Below are 21,937 nucleotides of genomic sequence, written 5' to 3' on the forward strand. Positions count from 1 at the left end.
CTAGACAAACAGAAAGTAAATTTTCTTGGACTTACTAAGAACTGTGGTTGTTAAGGTAAACCAGCACTCTAAAATCTAGAGAGCTGGGAACATCCACAGAGAGAGTGTAAACAGCCACGGTTTGCTTATCAGGGAAAGAACTACTGGAGTCACACACCTAGTAGGAACATTTAGATGATAATTTTGGTCATTTGCTGGAGGCTGAGTGTGTACTAGTGTGACAGTGACAGACTCCTGTGGATCACTATCTTAGGTGGCCCTCCACACTTTTATAGACTTTCATCCCAGTAACCCCAACATATTTTCACAGTGAGGATGGTAGAAAGATCTCCCATGGTTCTAGCAGGGGTGAGGAGCACTCCTGGTGAACCCTGCCCAGAATATTCTCCACAGCAAAAGCCATTCTGCATGAAAAAGGAATTTGCTGGAGCACAATACTAGAACATTATCCCAGCTGAGGGGAAGGAATTTTCCTCTAGCTTTCCTGTCTCACCTGAGGGAGAGAAAGCCACAGTCTACAGTATACAGAACCTTAAGGACATAGATCTGCGGTGCTTACCAGAGACGGGTGTTGGGGAAAAGATGCTGACCTGAGCAACTTTGGAAATGACTTTAGTCACTATTTAAGACTAAAGTCAAAGGATTCAAGACTAAAGACAAAAGGAACTGTGTACACACACAGTACTGTAGCTGGCAAGGTCCTTTCCTATGGTGGTATAGGTGAGCAGTTCTGAAGCTGCTATATACTCACTGGTGGAGTGGTAGGTGATAAACAAGGGGAGGAGCTGACCCATGTGGCTGGTGCTGGGTTAGAATAGGAGATATTGATTTATGATCTAGTTTAGCTTACTACAGATACAAATGAATATATAGAGAAATATTTTTGGATATGTGTATGTAAATGGGTTATGTACACACGTATATTTATTCCATCAACTTGAGGAAGGCTAAGACACAAGAATGCTGCAGGAGCAATGAGCATACCCAGAGTCTAATCTTGGTTTCTAGTGCCATTCTCTGATAAAAGGAACCAGGCTTTGGAGCAATGGTTTATTCTAGGGCTAGGGCAGGAAATACACAGGATGAGCCTGGAGAATTATGTAGTATCAGAAAGGAAAAAGTATTAAAAAAACACACAATGGTGGGGTATGTCAGAGGGACATAGGAGCCAGCTGAAAGAGTTCCCAGGGGCCAAAGCAGGAACAAATTGCCAAAAAAATAAATAAAGTAATATTAAATTATAACCCCAAATATAAAAATAAATATTCATGATACCGTACTCATATAAATAATGATTGAGTAAATAAATAAATGGTGGAAAATAGACAAATCTGCTACGGAGAAGAATTCCAAATAATTAATGTGGAGATCCATATTCAAGGAGGTGAAACATAACTCCATACCCCCCAGGTGTAGACTGTGCCTAGTGATTTCTTTCCAAAGAACATCATGTGGAAAAAGGGAAAAAGGTGTCGCTTGACAGTGGAGAAATCTGACAATGCTGCCCCAAGGTGGTCGAGGTCAGTTTAGGCAGTGATAAGTCACTTGTACTCTTGATCTGATGTGGCAAGAGTGGGACCTTACCTCTGCAAAGATCTTCCTTTCCCAAATATCAGAACCTCAGCCTAATCATGAGAAAACTATCAGCTGAACCTAAACTGCAGGACATTCTACAAAATATCTCAAGTTTTAAGATCATCAGAAACAACAGAAGTCTGAGAAACTGTCACTGTCTAGAGGAGCCTAAGGAGACATGGAAACTAAATGTAAAGTTGTATCCTGAATGATAACCTGGAACAGAAAATTGTCATTAGATAAAAAAATCAGGACGTCTGAATCAACTATGGTCTTTAGTTAAAAATCATGCATTACTATTGGTTTTGTAGTTGTGACAAGTGTACCTTATTGATGTAAGAAGTGAATAATGGAAACAGTGAGAACTCTGTCCTATCTGTGCCACTTTTCTGTAAATTTAAAACTATTCTAAAATAAAAAGTTAATGACTAAGGGAAACAGTTTTTTGAAGGACAAGGGAGGGAAAGGAAGGATTGGAGATTAAGGGAGGGTGCTCTGTCCTAGAGGAGAAGCTGGCTAGAGACCAAAGCACAGAGAGGCACAGAGAGGCAGAGATCCAGCTGTCAGGAACAGGCCACTAGCAAGGAATCTCTGTAACCCAGGGTCTGAGTCTGCAGGCCCAGTCCTGGGAAGCAGCTGGGTGGGCTTCAGCAAGATTTTTATACTTCATACATTACTTAGTACCAGGCACTTTACAAATGTCTCATCTCCTCTCTCAACAACACCCTTAAGTATTCTTCTCTTTTTTGTGTGGACAAGGACATTGAGATTCAGAGAGGCTGTGTGTCTTGGTGGCTTGAGCAGATAGCGTGGCTAGAATTTGATGCCTACAAACCACCAACCAGGTCCTGTGACAAGTGCTTTAAATGCATCATCACCTAAAATTCTCAGTTTGGGAAGTAGGTTCCATCATTATCCCAATTTTACAGATGAAGGAACAACCTTAGAGGGTTTAACAGGAAAATTTCAATCCCACAGATAGGACATAGTGGTGCAGATATTCAAACACAGGTCCTTGAGTTTCTGGAGGCCAGATGTTAAGCCACTAGCTCCTATCATTTTCCACGATAAGGACTGGAGTAGTTTTCACAGCATGGCATAAGACCTAGAAGAACTCTCCCTCCCCATAGTTCCCCTAAATGTGGGACTAGTTGGAATGATTAAATGACCATGGAGGCTTGAGGTTTACCATCCTTATCTCTCATTGCCCAGAGATCTACACTTCACACAGGAAGGCCAACCTACTAAGTGTGTTGCTACATTTGACACCAAGGCAGTTTCCTGTCTTAGCTTAGGAGAAGAGTGGCAATTTCTTCTACTGCCAGCTGCAGACCTCTATAATGGACCCCATGACAAAGGTTTCTAGCACTACCTCAACTCAATTAAACTGCATGTTTCACTGTGGCCTCAGGTGCTCAGAGTGTGGCCTGCAGTGCAAGTAAGGTCTATGACACACAGAGTAAAAGCTACTAGTGATGACCTCTGATAAATAGCTGAGCTGCTAGCTGCACAAACTGGAGGCCATTTGTATATGCTAACAATCCTTGGGTGCAGAGTCCCCAGAGCTTGCATTGTTTGGCAATGCAAGATGTGGGGAGCAGGTTTAGCAGTAGAAGGCATATATCAAGAGAGCCAAAGACTCAAAGGCCATGAGAACAACGTTCAAGATCTTCTGTGTCCACGTATATTATTAGGCTTCAGGAGACAAGTAGGGCTTGCATTCCAGATAGAGGGCCCAGGCAAGATGTTTCTAGAAACACCATCATCCTCCACATGGCCAGACCATCAGGGAACAGTTACTCTGGCAATGGCCTGCCAGGATGCTTTTCACTGACTTTGTTTGAAGAATCAATGGGCCACCCCCAGGATTGTGATGAGCAGAGTTTGTCCTATGTTGTGATCCTGCAGTGTGGTAATGACAATATAATTGTAGGTTGCAACAGATGTATTAGTACTTGAGAAATACTACTGCATAAGAGTTTGGGGGATTAAATTATGAGCTGTGGCAGTAACCGTATCTAATATGGGGATTTTCTTGTATTTTTACCATTTTGTGGGGCAGAACTGGTGAAGTAGTATTCTTATGTATCCCCTGTTAATCTCCTGGATTTTTTTCTCATGTTTTTATTTAAATTCCAGTTAGTTAACATACAGTGTAGTATTAGCTTTAGGTGTAGAATTTAGTGATTCAGCACTTCCATACAGTACTTGTTTCTTATCTCAACAAGTGCCTTCCTTAATCCCCATCATCTATTCACCCACCTATTCAACCCATTACCCCACCAGACACATGATAAGAAGTTCAACCTTGATCTCCTAGATTTTTGAAGAAATGGAACACATGAAAGACTGAGTAGGAAGGTGAAAAAAAGTGTATCCTCACCTCTGGGGGAAGGTGCAGCAGATCACGGCTGCTGAAGAAGGAACCCAGAGATGGTTCTGTCTGAGTGTGACCCCTCTGGCTTGGGTGAGCCAAAAGGAAAACAAGTGGTTGAAGAAAGGTTTCTGCATATATCTTAATTTACCAATGGCAACAGGGGATAGGAAATTGATTTCCTTACAATTTGGATTTTTCTGCATCAACCAGGGATGGACTTGGAAGAAAGAGAAGGAAAACAATGTTAAATTTTATGGGCCAGTTTGGGGCATTTTATTTTGCAAGCATTGTGTTCTTTGGACTATGTAGTTATCATCTGCTGCATATTGTTTAACACTGTCTGGCAGGCTTGGCTGGATGACATAGCTGGACATTATTTAAGATGGGAAATAGGATAGCAGTGACTCCTTGGACTACTGCCTGATGGTGTAGTTGAGGTTCCTTGGCATGACTGGCAAATTGGAGGGGTTTTCCTGCCAGATAGCTGTGTGTAATGGAGACTGATGAGCCTCCTGTGGGAAGTCACCCTAGTGGGAGAAGGAGCCAGGCACAGTTCATGCATCCAGAATAAAAGCCTTAGTGGTTGGCAGAGTATTCATATTTTCTCCTAGCCCAGTTACCATTGGACTCATCCATTCATTCAAAACACTTTTATTGAGGCATTAATATGTACTCGTCACTGTGTTATGTGTGGAATTGCAGCAGTGAACAGTGTAGAGACAATGGATGTTCATATCCTGTGGACATTAGGATGGCTGAGAGTAAATTTTGAAGGAGCCGGTGCTCTAAACCGTCTGGCAGACACTGAAGCATAAGCAATTCACTTTCTCTACAACCAGGTGTCAAATGGAGAATGGCCTCCCCATAATTTGGACCTGACCACTATGGCACTTTGGCACCATGAGGGCTCGGAGATTTTGGTGGTATTTTCCAGGGAGGCAAGAAGGAGAGATTATATCCAACAAAGCAGAAATCTGTGGTCCCAGAAGAGTGGGAATGAGACCACAGTTCTTACTGGGTCAGTGACGGAGACCATGATGCTCAGCAGAGATGCAGATGAAAACACGGGCCCAGCAGAGCAATGATGGAGAAGAAGCAGGGTCTGCAATGCCCTGAGGAGTAGTGATGAAGGACCAAGATGAATAGAAGAAGAACGGTGTTAATTGTAGAATACTTTGTGAGTGCATTCCTGAAATTCCCTGAGCCACCCAGAGATACTGGAGAGCTCCTAAGGACAGCAATCTGATTTTTGCTACTAATATGACCTCATAGATACTCATAAGCTGTTGAGTTCTGGGGAAAGTTTATTATAAGAGGCATAATAAGAACATCAACAACACCACCACCACTCTCTACCACCATCACCACCACCATAATTAAGGCCATTATTGAATGTTTACAAGAGTCCAGGAACTGGGCTATGAACCTCAAATATACTACTGCTAATTTTTAGAAGTATTACAAAGGACTTCCACTTTGGGCCAAGGGAGTAACAGGGACCAGAATTACCCTGCTGTCTGAAATAACAACAAAAAAATGTATGAAAGGGTGGTTTTTGCAACATGCATATCAGGCAATAGAGGACAATGATTCCTGAAAGATAAGTGAACATGGTGAGTCTATGACTGCCCCAGCTTACCAACTATTGTGTATGGAGGGGGTATATCCAGCAGACTCCCTGAGTTAAGGAGGCTGAGATCCCAGAGAGTCCAAGGCAGCTAGAGTTCATAGGACATAGTGCCAACAAGGAGAGAGCTGAACAGAGAAGTCCCAAGATCTGCAGAGGTCTCTTTCTCAAATACTGATCAGTGCCTGAAATGTAAGGAAAATAACCACAGCTAGGAAAAGAATCACTCAAAAGGGTTAGAGTTAATAGTGCCCAGTGCTCATACAGAGTGTGAATATGCCTGTTCCCAAAGGTTAGAATGAAAAATATCATGATGCACAGGTTTTTTTTTTATTTTTTTTTTATTTTATTTTTTTTTTTTTTATGATAGTCACACAGAGAGAAGAGAAAGAAGCAGAGACACAGGCAGAGGGAGAAGCAGGCTCCATGCACCGGGAGCCCGACACGGGACTCGATCCTGGGTTTCTAGGATCACGCCCTGGGCCAAAGGCAGGCGCCAAACCGCTGTGCTACCCAGGGATCCCGATGCACAGGTATTGAATAGAGATTTCAGAAGGATCTTTCCTCAATAGTAAGAATAGTTAGTCCTTGATAGCCTTGTCCCACTTAACAAATCTTTAAAATAAAATGTGAAAGGATCAAACATTTTGTAAGTAATTGATCCTAGAACAAATTCTCAAGAATAATTTATAAGAATACAAAAATATCCAACACCCAACAAGGTAATCACTATGTCTGGCATTGAAAAAAATACCAGATATACAAAGAAGCTGGAAAATATGAAAGATAATAAGAAGAAAAGCTTATCAACTGAAATCAATTCAGAACTAACATAGTCAAGGACAAAAAAGTTTAGTGGAGAAATAGAAAATATTAAAAAGATTGAAATTGAACTGAAGATAAAAACTATAATGTGTGAGATGGAAAATTCACTGATGGAATTAGGGACAGATTGGACATTGCAGAAGAAAGATCAGTGAACTTGAACACTAAAAATGATCTAAAATGAAATACAGAGACTACTGAAGCCTGGCACTATTGACACACTAGTGTGATGGAGCTCAAAATAATTACACTGAACGAAAGAAATATCACACACACACACACACACACACACACACACACACACACACAAGTAAACACTGCATGATTCTGTTTACATAAAATTCTGAAAATGTATAATAATCTATAGAAAGCAGATCACCAATTGCCTGGGGAGGGGGAGGGCAGGAAAGAGGTGGAGCAAAAGAAGGATAAGAAATCTGTGGGAGTAGGTGTATGTTTATTACCTTGATGATAGCTTTACGGGTGTGTGAGTGTGTATATATATATATATATATATATATATATATATATATATATATGTCAAAATTCATCAAATTGTGTATGTTATAAGCTTATATTTGAAGCCTATTGTATGATAATTATATCTCAATAAGGCTGTCAAAAAACGAGAGGGCATCACCATACCAATTTTAAAGATGAGAGAACTGATATCCAGGGAAGTTAGGTGACTTGCCTAAGACATAAGAGAGTGACCCAGGTTTCTTAATTCTGTGTGCCTTTTAGCGGCAACAGATGGCAACATCAAAGCTAATATTCCTTAAACATGGTTTCTGGGGTGGGGGGTGCTGGGTGGATCAGTCGATTAAGCATCTGCTCTTGATTTCAATTCAGGTCATGATCTCAGGGTCATGGGATCGAGCCCAGTATCAGGCTTTGCACAGTCTGCTTATCCCTCTCTCTCTGCTCCTCTTCCTCTCTCTCAAATAAATAAATAAACAAATAAAATATTTTTAAAAATTTAAAAGCATGCTTTTTGAAGGGGTTGTTTTTTACAAAATTTCTACAATAGTGAGCATTTGTTGGTGGACCCTCTGTAATATATACTGTGCTTACTGCCTCCTTACACATTATAAATATATTAGTTTAGTTGTAAAATGTCAAGTCTTCCCACACCTGCCTGGCCAATATAAAGTAAGCTCTTGGTCTATGGTCATTTGGAGGTCATTTGTTTTATACACTATTTGTATTGAATATTTCTTATATGGCTACTTTATCTCTTCTAGTTGCTACTTTGGTAACCAAATATGTGTGAGCTCCCCTGGATTTTACAGAGACGTAACCTGTCAGTGTCCTGCATCTGATGCTTCATGCTCCAGGATTTTACTTTTGGTGCTGCTGCAAGATCCCCACTCAAGTAGCGTATGCCACTTGGATGTACAAGTTTTATTCATGAGATGAACCTTTTCTAATGGGAGCTGGGATCTAGTGGGTCAGTTCTGCCTCCTTTCCCTCCTGGTGTATGGCACTTGCACTGCTTCTCAGGGATGATCCCGCAGGAACAAGCATCAAGAGTGAATAGTGCTGGCTAGTCTGATGCTCCTTCACGCACTCCTCCTCTTTCCCAGTTTTACTTTCTTTAACCCTCATTCCCACCTCCTTAGATCAGATTCTCTAGTTAAGTAAAACACAAAAGCCCCCTGCCTCAAGCTCTGTTTCCTGCCTTAAGATATGGTACTAGCAGCAGTTCCAGAAAGCAAACCCCTGACTGGCATTTTGGAGCTGTGCTGTTCACTAGTCGGATGGGAATAAGAACCTCTACGCCAGCAATAAGGGGAGTAGAAATAATTCTGTGGAGACCATGGCATTATATAATGAAGAATGTTTTCTCCTAGGTTTACTTGGGATGAAGCACAGGTAGAAAGTGAGGTGTTGTGATATGTGGTGACTATGGCTATTGAATAGTATAGGGACAATGATTATAGGGGTTGTAGAGTGGGTTGGCTTTTAAAAACCTCATTAAAGCCACTAAAGTCTGCCCAGTGATTCAGATGCCCACTAAAGTTTGAGAACCAGTTGGGTGTAATGAGGTGGGGAAGGCAGAATTTCTTTGGCACAGTATTTAGGGAAGGGGCCAAGGGGCTCAGAGAGATGGACATGTTAGAATGGATTTATTATGTAAGATGAATTCCACTCTGAGTATGGTCATTTGGAGGGCCCTGAGGGTACCCCTTTACTAAGGCAGTAAAGAGGGCACAGATGATGGGAACACTGGCATCTTTAAGAAACTTGGTGATGGCTACCTTCTGAAGGTTGGGGCTAACTATGGGGGATGTTGCTATGAACTGGGCTCCCTAATATCAATGGGGTAATGAGATTCTAGAATGTTAGAGGTCAGGAGGTTGCACTTAGGGTCAGAAGTGAGTGGTGGTGTCATTACTGTCATATGCAGTAAGGCTAAGGTGGTACAGCAATGGGGTACATTAACTTACAGGAGCGGCTAAAGAGATCAGGGCTGTGATGGAGGGGTCGGGGTGGCAATAGATACATGCTTGATTAGAATGTTGCTCCGCTTGTAAAATAACACAAAAGGCTCATCTCAGCTGCCACAGTAGAAAACCATAGTCTCTCATCCAGCTGTAGTTCATTCTGGGTCCACCCTTTGAATAGAAGGCTATACTCCCTCAGGAAGGACCTTCTGGTATAATTGCACATAGGTATAGTGAGTATTCCACAGAGCTTTCCCCATAGTGGTCCTGAGCCATTTGTCAGGTTAACTGTGTTCTGGGGAAACAGGAATACCTAGTTAGCTCTGTGGGCTGATATACCATCATGGTCTTTGAACCCAGAAAATGTTTGCCACATCAGCCTCTATCCCTAATAACTTTTGACTTCCTTATAGTTATATCTTCCCTCATTTCCTGGCTCATATTCCCAAGACTGTCAGAAAAAAAGGAAAGCACAGTGTCTACTAGATTGTTCCTTCCTTTTACCTGGTCAAAAGAAAGTCTAAAATGATGACTGAGTCACCTGCTTTATCTTACTTGGAGAGACAGAATTCAGTAATGTTAGAAATCAAAGTTTCCCATTGACAAGTTTGGGGTGGTCAGCACAAAGTTGTCTTAATCTCAATATTTAACATAAGTCTGCCCTCAGATTCTCTTTTTCCAAATGTATGAAATCATAACTGTCTGTGCTCTGTTCTTTCTCTCTGGGCAGATTGCAGAGATTAGGGCAAGGAGAGTCATCCAAGCAATAGGCTGCCTGGGTGGTCTGGTTCTGCTCCCACAGCTCTGGGATTGTGGGACTGACTCTCACTTTTGCCAGTCCATGGTTTCTTGCATGCAGCGATATGGATTGGTTGGCAGAAAGTCAAAGTGGGTATGGCTATGCCCATGATTACTACCAACACTGATCTCACCAGGATTAGCAGGTAAAGTGGCAGGTCTGGTGAACCCCAATAACATCCAATTGTGCAATTGTGAAAAACCCAAACCCTTCCCTCCAGATCTCCTTCCTGGCCCTGCTCAGCTTTTCTGTCATCACTCGGGGATGAGTGCTTGATGCCCTTAGTCTCCTGACATGCATATGCCTTCTGTAGTGATGGGCTGGGCCGTCTTTCTTGGAGTTGTGTGCAGACCATTGATGGACTTCTGTGATTAGAAAGTCCCCCTCATTCAGTTGATATTAAGCCAATCTGATGTTTTCCACTCTCTTTCTACTTTTCATTTTGTGGCAGAAGTCTGTTTTTCTTGGCTTATCTCTGCTTATAGCCACGCTTCTTTTAGACAGACTTTTATATTTCCTTTTATTCTCCATCAGTAAAGGAAAAGCCCTAGACATAGACTCTGCTGTACATTTCTTTATCTTCCAAGTTTGGATGACCATAGAATTCTTTTTTTTTGAATATTTTATTTATTCATTTGAGAGAGAGAGAGAGAGCGAGAGAGAGAGTGAGAGAGCACGAGCCAGGGGAAGAGGCAGAGGGAGAAGCAGACTCCCTGCTGAGTAGTGAGCCTGTTGCAGGGCTCAATCCCAGGACCCCAGGATCATGACCTGAGCTGAAGGCAGACACTTCATGGACTGAGCCACGCAGGTACCTCCACAGGTAGAATTCTAAGAGAGCTCCTATTTGTAGGTGAAATGGAGAATTTATAAGCCACATAAAGGATCAGTATAGACAATTGACTGCCAGACTTCTTTGACCAGTTTTCCTGGTTAAGTGAAGAAGTATAAGCATTGATGGAGCATCTCTTGGGTATCGTGGGCAGCAAGGCAAAGGGTATGAATCTAGCCCTCAAAGATCCCATATTCCAGTTATGGAGGGATTAAGGGATACACAAAAATAGAAAAACAATGGCACCCGATGGGAAGCAAATGAAGACCTTACTGAAGACCTCACTGAGGCAGTGATGCTGAGGCCAAGCTTTGAAGACAGATAAAGTGGAAAGCAAATTGCTAGCAACATGAACGAGATATGACAGCCACAGGAAACAGCGTTCTATCTGCTAGAAAAAAACAGGGAGATGGTTCTGCTGGAGTTTAAACTGTTGGCAAGAGGAGTGAAAGAAATTGAAATTGGAGAAACAGGTGGGGCTGAATACATTGTCTTGTATTCCTAGAAGTGTAGACTCCATTTTCTAGGCCAGCGCTTTTCTAAGTGTGGGCCTTGAACCAGCTGCACCTGCACCACTGGAGAACTGGTTAGAAATGTAGATTTTCAAGCCCTGGCCACCAAATGAGGAATTCAGCGGGTGTGGCTGGCAATCTTAACTTTGAGAAGCTCTCCAGATGATTCTGATATGCACAGAAGTTTAGAATCTCTGCTTTTGGGGATGAGGAGACAAAGCAGATTTCTGGGCATTGAAAAGTTGGGACTTTATTTTTTAAAAGATTTTATTTATTTATTTATTTATTTATTTATTTATTTATTTGAGAGAGAGAGAGGCGCAGAGACACAGGCAGAGGGAGAAGCAGGCTCCATGCAGGGAGCGCGATGTGGGACTTGATCCCAGGACTCCAGGATCATGCCCTGGGCTAAAGGCAGGCGCCAAACCGCTGAGCCACCCAGAGATCCTGAAAAGTTGGGACTTTAAAAAGACCCTCTTATAGCAGTGCAGAAGGAGCATTGGAAAGGATGAGCTTCATGGCAGTCACCAGATGAGAGACTGTTCCAACCATCCAGATGAGAAATGAAGATGACAATAGGGACCTATGTGCTACAAAAATGGAGGAACTACAGAGAAGAGACCCAGGAGAGAGGTGGAAAAGGTGGGCTTTGAGATGTATGTGAGAGATGAGGGAAAGTATCTGGGCCCAGGGACTTTTGCTGCCGTGACTGAAGTTGATGAGGATGGCCTATGATGTTCATCCTAGCTGATGTGTGTGTGTGGGGGATACATCCTCCAGCACATCCCAGCATTCACAGAGATGCTTATTGGCTGCTTCTTTCTGGACCTTCATGGTGGGTGAAGAAGCAAGAGCTCTTTCTGAGCCATCAGAGCTATTGGCATGAAGATGCCCAATTAGTCTATATTAAAAAAAAACCTCAAAAACCAGGTTTGCTTAAAAAAAATGTGTAAAGTGTGTATACACACACACATTTTAGAGAATTCTATGGTACAATATTTCTCTTTTGACTTCTGATGATTTTGTATCTTCTGGGTGCACGTGTTTGTATGTAGTAGGAGATGGGGTGAGGTGAGTTTCTTATCTATTAGTACTTCACTAGGTCTATGTCGATATTGTCTCAGCATCTGTGCATTTGGACTCCGGCAAATAATACACACAGGAATGTCTAAGAATTTTTCTGGGGTGGGGAGAGGGGGAATCACTTCCAGACTTAAGTATCTTGTAAGAATGTTCTAAAATTCAGGCTATAAGCCACAGAGTGTGATTGTGCTGCTTTATTGTCCCAGACAGGGCACCCAAGAGTCACCTTAACAGATTGTTTTATTTCCACCAAATACCATATTATGGGTTGAATTGTGTCCCCCTAAAAGATATGTTTAAGTCCTAGCCTCAGTACTGTGAATGTCACCTAACTTGGAAACAGGGTCTTTGCAGATACAATCAAGTTAAGATGAAGTGCTACTTATTTAGGGTCAGCCCTAATCCAAAAACTGTTGTCTTTATAAGAAGAGGGGAATTTGAACACAGACACAGACACACGAAGAATGTCATGTGACTGTGGAGGCAGAAACTGTAGTGGTACACCTATATAAGCCAAGGAACACCACCAGAAGCTAGGACGAGGTAAGAAAAGATCCCCCCTTAGAGACTTCAGAGAGAGCACCTTGATTTCCAAAGTCTAGACTCTAGAACTAGAGACAATAAATTTCTGTTGTTTTAAGCCATGTAAGTTTATGGTAATTTCTTATGGCAACCCAAGAAACTAATACATGCTCCAAACCTTTAGCAGATATAAGATCTGCAGTTCCAATGGAAAAATGGAAGATTAAAATTAAAACAGTGACAACAAAACAACCCAAATCAACAAAAAACAAATAATCAGAGAAAATTAGAAACTTAGGCAAGACGGACTTTGTAATCAGGGGAGTTAGGGAGATGGAAGAGGAACCTTCTGTGTAAAGAAAATGGATAGTGCACATTGTATCAAACTGAAAGGTCAATGGAGTACCTTCTAGGAAGGAAAAATTCTTCATAATTTTCAGAGAAAATAAAGACAGCCAGATAACCTCCCTGCTCTGTGACAGCTGATCACCAAATGAGAGGTGAAGAATAATAGGAAAGACAGAGATGACATAAAACGGGCCCCAACACGGAGCATTGCTGGATTAACTCCAGCAGCATTTGTGTACGTTGTCATGTCAATAAAATTACTGAAATTGAAACTTGAAATTGAACAGAGTGCGAAAGAAAGAAGATATTACTCAAGGGACCCAGGCAGTAAATATTCACATTACGGAGAGGTTATATGATGGAAAGTTTCTATGGTTTGTGATGCTACCAAAGTCCAAACAAAGGGGGTGTCATTTCCTTGTTTCCCTCTGTGGTGTTTCTACAGATTTGAGCACTTGGTTATAATGAAATTTGGCTCCTGAGAAGTGAAATCAAAGTTCAGAGATGTGTCAGTAGGTTGGAGTGCATATTCATTTATTGGCATGCCTTGTGGGGCTGCTTTCTCTCAGTTAGGAACTGTGAGCTTGCTTTATTCACCAGCAAGAATTTGTTAGGAAGACTAAGTTGTAGGCTTCCCATTCTTGAACAAAAGAGTAAACTGAGACTAAATATAGCTGTGGTCAGCTTGGTGGTGTAGCTGGAAATTTACCTCTTAATTTCCTTGCTTTCCTCGCTTAATTGTGGAACAAGTCCTTTTACCCCCTTCACAATACATGGATCCCTTACTACATGCTCCCTACACACTTCTGCCAGCTGAGGCAAAGGTCAGGATTTGCCATCCTCTTGGCTGAGCCTGAGAACTGCCAGAGATCAATTTGCTCCCTTTCTTTGGCCAAGAAAGCCCTTCTGCCAGCTGTTTTCATCTCCAGCAGTCTGAGTGCCCAACATGAAGTCTGACATCCCCATACTCCATGTGGCAGGGCCTTGGGAATTCTGCTGATGATCTATACACAGAGTAAGCTCTTGACTCAAAATATGCAGACAGGTTTTTCCTGACGCCCAATTGCCAGTATTTCCCCTTGGAGATTATTTTCTACTGACAGCGTTTGTAGCCTGCTTTAAGTTCTCATGCTCTTATAAAAACAAATCAAAATGAAATAAGACACAGCATCTGAGTCATTACTGGATACACCTAAAAAAGGCTCAAAGTTGTCAGACTGGTGAGAAAGACCCGTTTTATCTTTCCTGGAGATATTACTAATATGCTGAGCTCAAGATAATTGACTCAATTTTTATAAAGCAATAGAAGGTTGATATTATTATCCTTATTTTATAAATGAAAACAGAGCCTTAGAGATGTTAGAAACCTTGACCAAATTTGTAGAGTTGGGGTTGGGACCTGGGCGTACATGTTTTCCTAACCATGATCTTGACCATTGTACTACACTGCCACCCATGAACAGCAGTTTTCAGGGAAGCAGGGAAGAATGTCAGAGTTGGGTGACCTTAACAGTTATCCAAACAACCCCCCAGCCTACTGGTAAATCCCTTTTTTGGTAAATAGCACTGCTGAAAAATGTGTGTCTAGGTGCTACCCACACACTTTTAGTGTTGGGGAACTCACCACCTCTCCAGATAGCCTATACTCTATTTTGAGTCAGATTTAAGGATTAAAAAACATTTTTAAAATTTATTTTTATTTTTATTTATTTATTTTTTAAAGATTTTATTTATTTATTCATGAGAGACACACAGAGAGAAAGAGGTAGAGACAAAGGCAGTGGGAGAAGCAGGCTCCATGCAGGGAGCCCGATGTGGAACTTGATCCCAGGTCTCCAGGATCACACCCTGGGCTAAAGGCAGTGCTAAACTGCTGAGCCACCCAGGCTGCCCTAAAAAACATTTTTAAAGTTGCTGTTGTGATTTGGGGTTTTTCCATGTATAGCTTCTACCCATTCATTCTAGCCCTTTCCTCTGGGACCCCTCAAAATAATCCCAATGCTTTGCCAATCCATGGAACATATAAGGACAGGCAAACCTCTCTCTAAATCTTTGCTTTTATTTTTTCTTTAGATTATTTATTTATTTATTCATGAGAGACATAGAGAGAGAGAGGCAGATACACAGGCAGAGGGAGAAGCAGGCTCCATGCAGGGAGCCCGATGTGGGACTCAATCCTGGGACTCCAGGATCATGCCCTGGGCTGAAGGTGGTGGCTGAGTCACGCAGGAGTCCCTAAATCTTTGCTTTTAATTCAGTCTTCTAAGAAAACCTCATCCCTGATGGATTTCAGAAATTTTGTTTTCCTTAGAACCTGCCATCATTTGATTAAAGTCCCTTTGTAATTGTGGGGAATAAAATTTGGCCACAATATTCCAGGTGTAGCCAGAAAAGAACGAGGTGAGACCTTTTTTTATCTATCTTTTTTGCCATTTTTGGGCCTTGAGAAGCAGCCTGATACTAAGTTTCACACAAGAGTAACTTGGGCTCTGCTCTGAGTTACAATTTGAGATGAGCCAGGTGTACTTTTATACTATCAATGAAGAGAGCAATTTTAGGAACACAGGCCATAGTGAAAATGCTCAGCCCTTAGTTTATTACATTGACCAACTTTTGTAAAGATATAAACATAGTTCTCGGTCCAAATTGAACTCATTAAATCTCACGTCTCAATTGATGTTATAAATGTTGGAGTCTAGATACCTCTTCCATGGCTATTCGCCAAGGACCTTCATATAAATCTATAGATGAGACAATCTTATCAGTTCCAATACATTGGTTAGGGCAGACATTCTAGGTATAGTATATACATTTTGGACACAGCCTGCGGTTTTCTGTAAATCATCCAGTTTAGGAGCAAGAACAATCAAGAAGCCCAAAAACTTACAAGAAATGTGTTACGTCTCTGTCTTAGTCTACTTGGGCTGCTATACCACTTCCTGGAGAAAGCTGAGAAACCAAGGCTCAGTGAGGTGTAATGACTTGGCCAAGGCAAGAAACTGGCAGGCAGTCTTCAAACTCTTGTAAGCTCATTCTAAGTCTAGCTCATCTGCTACCAGCCCCCCACCCCCACCCCCAGCTTTACTGTTCCAAATTATGGTCTTCCCAGGCAATTTGAAAGCATGATGACTTTCTTCTCAAAGTCAGGGTTTCCTCACAGAATTATCCTATTGTGATATCAATGAACTAATTCCAGATTCATCTTAAAGTTAACTAAAGAGGACAAATACAAAGTTACTCATCCTATTGCAATCATTTTGTCTAAATGAGGGAGGCTACTTTGAGTTGACTTTTCTCACCAGATCAAATAAATGATTTTTAAGAATCCAAATGTATTTTTCACTTAGAAAACAAGAGAAAGTAAAGCAAAAGATTTTATTGAGTTACAGGAAGATATGTTCATCAGACAATTCATATTACTGCCAATCTTTCAGATTTAAGATTTAAAAGTAGAGACAGATTGGGTGAAAGGGTGGGTACTGAGTTTGATCAAACTGCAAACTAGCAGCATCCAAAGGCTTTGTGGTGGATGATATTTTCAAATGTTACAGAATAAGGAAAATCTCTAGATTTTTGAGCTGGAATTCCTTCAGTATTGAGGATTTGGGTTGTGGGTTATCAGGCTCCCAGGGCCAGGCATGAAATGTCAGTGTATAGGATTATAGGGGTGCATGGTGCACACTTTGACCAAAAGCATTGAAAACAAAACAAAACAAAACAAAACAAAACAAAACAAAACAAAACAAAACAAAACTAGACAGTCCACTAGCCAAACATACAATGCTCCAGGTCAGAGTTGGTTTCTGGGGTTCTAATTAATGATGCCTAGGCCATTAATGACCCATTCTTTTTGCTACTTTACGTGGTACAGAATCCAACTCCTCTTGTTGGTCCTGGTTTCAGATTCTTTTGTCAGCTCTGGAGGGCTGAGGGGACTGCTCTGTGTGTGGAAACATACTACAGGAGGCAATACCTGTATTTGGGAAAGGAGAAGAGATCTGGTCACACTATAACCCATGGAGGAAGATGATAAAAATGAAGAGATACCCTTACTTTAGTTGCCTAGAACTTTCAAGTCCTACAACTTTTGGGGGCAACCTCACTGATGACTTTTTAAATGGTTCAAATATTTCTCTTATGCCCAATGGAACCAGCATCCTCTTCTCTTTCTTCAAGAATTTTTATTAGGGGAAAATTTCAAAAGTACAAAAAGAGAGAGAGAGAATAGTTCAATGAACCCCTACATATTCTCACTCAGCTTCAATAATTGTAAGTTCACAGTCAATTTTGCTTCCTCTATTTCCCACTTACTGACTTTCCCTCTCCAATCCTCCCTCCCCCATTTTTTGAAGCAAATTTCAACCATTGGGTCAATTTATCTACAAATAATTCAGCATGTATCTCAAAAACTTAGGTATTCTTTCTTGGAATCCCTAACCATAACCACAACACATAACATTACATAACCATACATTACTACAGAAAAAAACTCCTTAATGTAATCAAATATTCAATCAGTGTTCACATTTCCTTGATTGTCCATTTTTATATTTTATAGTTTGGTTCAATCCAAATTCAAATAGGGTCCATGCTTTGCAGTTGTTGATATCTATTACAAGTCTCTTTTAACTTAAATGTTCCTCTTCCATCTCATTTTCACTCTCTTTCTCTTTGTAATTTAGTTGTTGAAGAAACTGAATTGTCTGTCCTAAAGGGTTTTCCACTGTCTGGAATTCACTAATTGGATCCCATGGTGTCATGTAATGAGTTGCTCTGTTCCTCTAAATTGCTAGTTAGATCTAGGGGCTTGATTAGAGTCAGGTTTTATTTTATTTATTTATTTATTTATTTATTTATTTATTTATTTATTTATTTATAAGACTACTTAGTTGGTAGTGTTCTGTACTTTCATCAGGAGATCTACAATGTTCAAGTATCTCTCGTGACATGAGCAGCATTGATGATCATTATCTAGGTCCATCAATTCCTTTGTAACTACCAGATATTTATTTCCTAATTCCATCATTTTTTCTTCACTTCGTATGTGGAACACCTTTTCTTTTAAAGAAAAACTTCCCCTCATCATTAATTAGGTACAGATCTTTATAAGACAGGAAAGATAATTCCTTGATTCTTTCTTTGTATCCGTTTTCAGAATAATGGTTTCCTAATTTTCCATCAGTTACTACTGAGTTTCCTTTTGGCTGCTATTTTTTTTTAAACAACATTTGGGCTTATGGACTCAAACATACTTGATATTATAGTAAAACACTGATATTTATTCTTATCAGTGGCCATATTGTCCCAATTTCAGAGAGTGGGAGACTTTTCAATTTGGATTCTGAATCTTTTTGACAAAATCCTAGTCCCCCTTAATTACCTCCTTCCTTTTTAGTAAAATAAGATATTTCAGCCTCACCTTGTTTCTTAACCCAGAACTAGAACCAGCCATTTCTTCAAGGAGAATCCTTTAGGGGGAAATAGTTAGAAACCATAGTCTGGATACTAAGAGTGCTGATTGCTCTTGGGTTGGTTATTGTTTCTAGACTTTTCAGCAGATAGAGCTGGGAAATACATTTTCAAAAGAAAAAATTCATCATGACATTATTCTGGTATTTCCAATTCAAATTCAGGATTATGGGGTTTTTACTTCCTTGTTCTTATGCCTGTAACCTTTTCTCCTGTACTGAAAATCCCAGTTATCAAAAATGTCAACATAAGCATTCATTAATTTTATCCCACAATACACATAAAACAATCTGAGAATAATAGTCAACAATGCAAATAATAATATGATAACTAGATACACATAACTTACAATATTTTTGCAGTTACTTTATTTTAGAATTTGTCCTATTTAAGATGTAAAATCAATTGATGTGTTTTAAAATATCTTGGAATAGTTTTTTTCTGTATGGTTATGCCACCAACTTAGGTTTATTTGCTTCACTTTGCTTTAAAATTTTAGAGAATTCTTTTTAAAAATTTAATTTTGGTTTATACTAGTATCTTCTCTTTCTATTAAAGTTTATCTGGAAACTGGTGTTCCTCCTACTTAGTTTTGATTTAATATTTTCCTTTCCTGATTTATGGAGTTGTGCTCTGTGTCTTGTTTCCTTTAACCACCATTAATTTTCTGTACGTCTTTGCCTTAATCTTAATCTTAATCTTAATCTTAATCTTAATCTTAAAACCTTCCCAGTTCCTTAAATTGACCTCAAATGATCACTAACACAGGATCATTTATGTACACAGGAGACTTTTAATTAAGGATTATTTGTGGGTAATGGGTAGGGCTTATAGGCAGTCACTTAAAATTGAGTATAGGCATCATATTCTAAAATTAGTCACAATCCCCCATAAGCCCTGGCCTGCTGCCATCTTTTATCCTTCTGAGTTCTCTCTTTCATTTTCTGCCTCAAACCACAAATTTACAGTTCTTCACTTGTTCCCCTTCCCCCCCTGTGCCCCCGGCCCTGGAGAAATAGCTTTTGGGGATTAGCATATAGAGAAAGAAAAGTAGTAGTAGCTCATATATCATAACAGGTTGAAGAATGCAGATAGGGTAGACATACCATTGTTAGCAGACCCTGCAGTAAGTACAGGCAATACAAGCCTGCAGGGAAAGTAGTTTACCCACTCATAAAACACTCTACTAAGCCACCATTTAAAAAAAATAAAACAATAGTCAGAAAATGCATTGTTGTACTAACTACCACCATTACAAATAAAAGGAAATGTCACATTTTATTAATTTTAAATTTATCTTCTATGTATAGCTCCGCCATTTAGAAAGGTTGCTGCTCTTCTGAAAGTGGCAGCTACAAGGTCAACTGAGAAGTAAAAGGGTAATCTTATTGGCCAAGTGGTGTTTCTTCATTTTTCCTTATCACTTGGACCAGGAAATTCGGAGTCTCAGGCTGGGCCAGTAAGGTAACTCTCCCAGCATAATAGCCCGATAAAGCATTAGAGGCATGATGGGGAGCTAGAAGGCTGGTGACACTTGTGGGCAGGAAAGCATGGCCCCATAACTGGTACAGAAAGAAGAGAAATACTTGCTGAGTTGGGTATCCATGAACTATCTTGGGTATCTGTGAACTTTCTCCATTGTCTTCATCTTTTTTCCAGTCCTGGCCCTGCATTCCAGGGACCTACGAATTCACAGAATTCTTGCCAGGGCAGCTGGTGACTATGGAGGAGAATAGGGAGTAGTGAGTGTCCAGGGCAGGAAATTCGTAGCCTGGATACTCTGGCTGCAGCCCAGAGCAAGGGGAATGCTTAGAGGAAAACAGGATTGCAATGGGTGGGGTGTATGTGGATAGTGGGGAGACGTGATTGAAAGGATTGTGGTCTTCAGGGAATGCAGAGTTGGGAGAGTATGGAGGACCCCGACAGGGGATGGCTCCAGCTCTCCTGCACAGGGATTCCAGTGCCTGAGTCTTCCATGCTAAGTCTGTGCCTGGACTCAGTCCATCCTTATTCTCTTGCTATTTTCTTAAACAGAGCAGTTCAGCTCCTATCTCCAACCCAAACCAAGCTCTTGAGCCAGCTTCCTCTATCCAAGCACCCACTGTTGTGTCCTGTAAGCACAGGGCCATCTCCCCAGGGTCTCCATACTTTCACAGCTGAAAACACCGACAGAAGCTTGGAGATCATATATTTCCTGGTTACCTGATCATAGTTTAGTCCGTCTCTTCCCGCCCTTCCTTCCAAAGCCAGAGTCTAGTGCTTGTGGGATATTTTCCTTCTCATTTCTTTAAGTTTACAGAAGCATCAGAAAAAGTAGAAACTGCTGTGCAGCCCAGAAAGTGTGACTATATCCCATATGACAGAAGTTGGACTCAATAATTTTTTTCTTTCACTTCCGCTCTCAGTTCATTTTTCTGAAAAAAGACGAGCTTTCTATGTGTGCCTGAAATAGTGGGTCATATAATAGCTCCCTCAGTCCTGCTGCAGTGTTTTCTCCTGCTCTCAAGGTCTTGCTGCTTTCTGTAAACCAGCAAGAACAAAGAGATTTCAGACCCTTTAAAGATTGGTGGGTTTTCTCTCAGTTTATAATCAGAGGGATACCACCACCATCAATAAAAACACTCCCAAAGGAAATACAATGAAAATATGTAATTATAGTGTGGAGAAACTACTTTAAATAGATAATTAAAAAATTCACATTTGTTCTCCCTTATGAAGTGTCCATAGCTTCTTAAGTACCATGTGGCCAACCCTCATGGAGGAAAGTCTTCTCTGGTCCAGGACATGGATGTTCTCTGGCCTGTTCACTTCCTGCCCATTTGAGTCTTCCCTGATGGAATCATTGTCTGACTGCAGGGGGAGTACTTTATTCCACCTTACTTTTGTCTTTATGACTTAACTCCTAGAGACCAGAAATCTTTGAGATACAGATCCCCATCATGTCAATCAACATGTTTTCTCTAACCACCTTTTCAGTTCCAGAAGGAGAAGTTGGTTTTATAGGGCAGTGATGGCCCTGTTGCATGATGGGAGTGTGAGCCCATGGAGAAGCCATCTCCTGCAATTCACCTTCTTTAGCTACCTCACAGTCCAGCTGGTGATAGTCGGTCTCATATTTCACACCTGTTGTTCGTAATGCTCTTTCCCCATCTCAGCCTTCATAACAATATCTTGAAAACTGTTGAGAAATGCTACTTTTGGTGACTGACTGTGCTCTGAGAGTGATGGTGACCGTTGTTTCTCCCAGCTGACCGGGGGCCACCCAGAAACATCAGTTCCTGTGGCCTCTAGACTGATAATAATGGGTGCCAACTTTATCGTGAGTTTTTCTGTATCTCTTTCTTCTTCTGCCAGAGGAGTCACTGTCTTAAGGACTTCCACGCCTGGGCTCAGCATGGTCTAGATCTCTGAGTCCAGACAGGAGTCTGGGCTCTGGCCTCTTGGGATTCCTGGCAAGACCTACCATTTAACCTCTCCAGGTTTCGTGCAATTCTAGTGACTGTATTTGGAAACCCAAATTGGAG

The 21,937-nt window shown here is 40.9% G+C and overlaps 1 long non-coding RNA gene across 28 annotated transcripts in view; it reads left to right on the forward strand.

Moving 5' to 3' along the window:
- LOC144293854 (uncharacterized) overlaps positions 1-21,937 on the forward strand; it is a 441,703-nt gene that overhangs the window by 285,322 nt on the left and 134,444 nt on the right. For 2 of the 28 annotated variants that reach the window (XR_013361229.1, XR_013361228.1), the window contains one exon: positions 5,950-6,112. The exons of the other annotated variants lie outside the window; for them this stretch is intronic. This is a non-coding gene — a long non-coding RNA (uncharacterized LOC144293854). The remainder of the gene's footprint in view (positions 1-5,949; positions 6,113-21,937) is intronic. 28 annotated transcript variants of the gene reach the window in all.

This window comes from Canis aureus, chromosome 22 (assembly GCF_053574225.1).
Source record: "Canis aureus isolate CA01 chromosome 22, VMU_Caureus_v.1.0, whole genome shotgun sequence".
In the NCBI taxonomy this organism is placed as follows: Eukaryota; Metazoa; Chordata; class Mammalia; order Carnivora; family Canidae; genus Canis; species Canis aureus.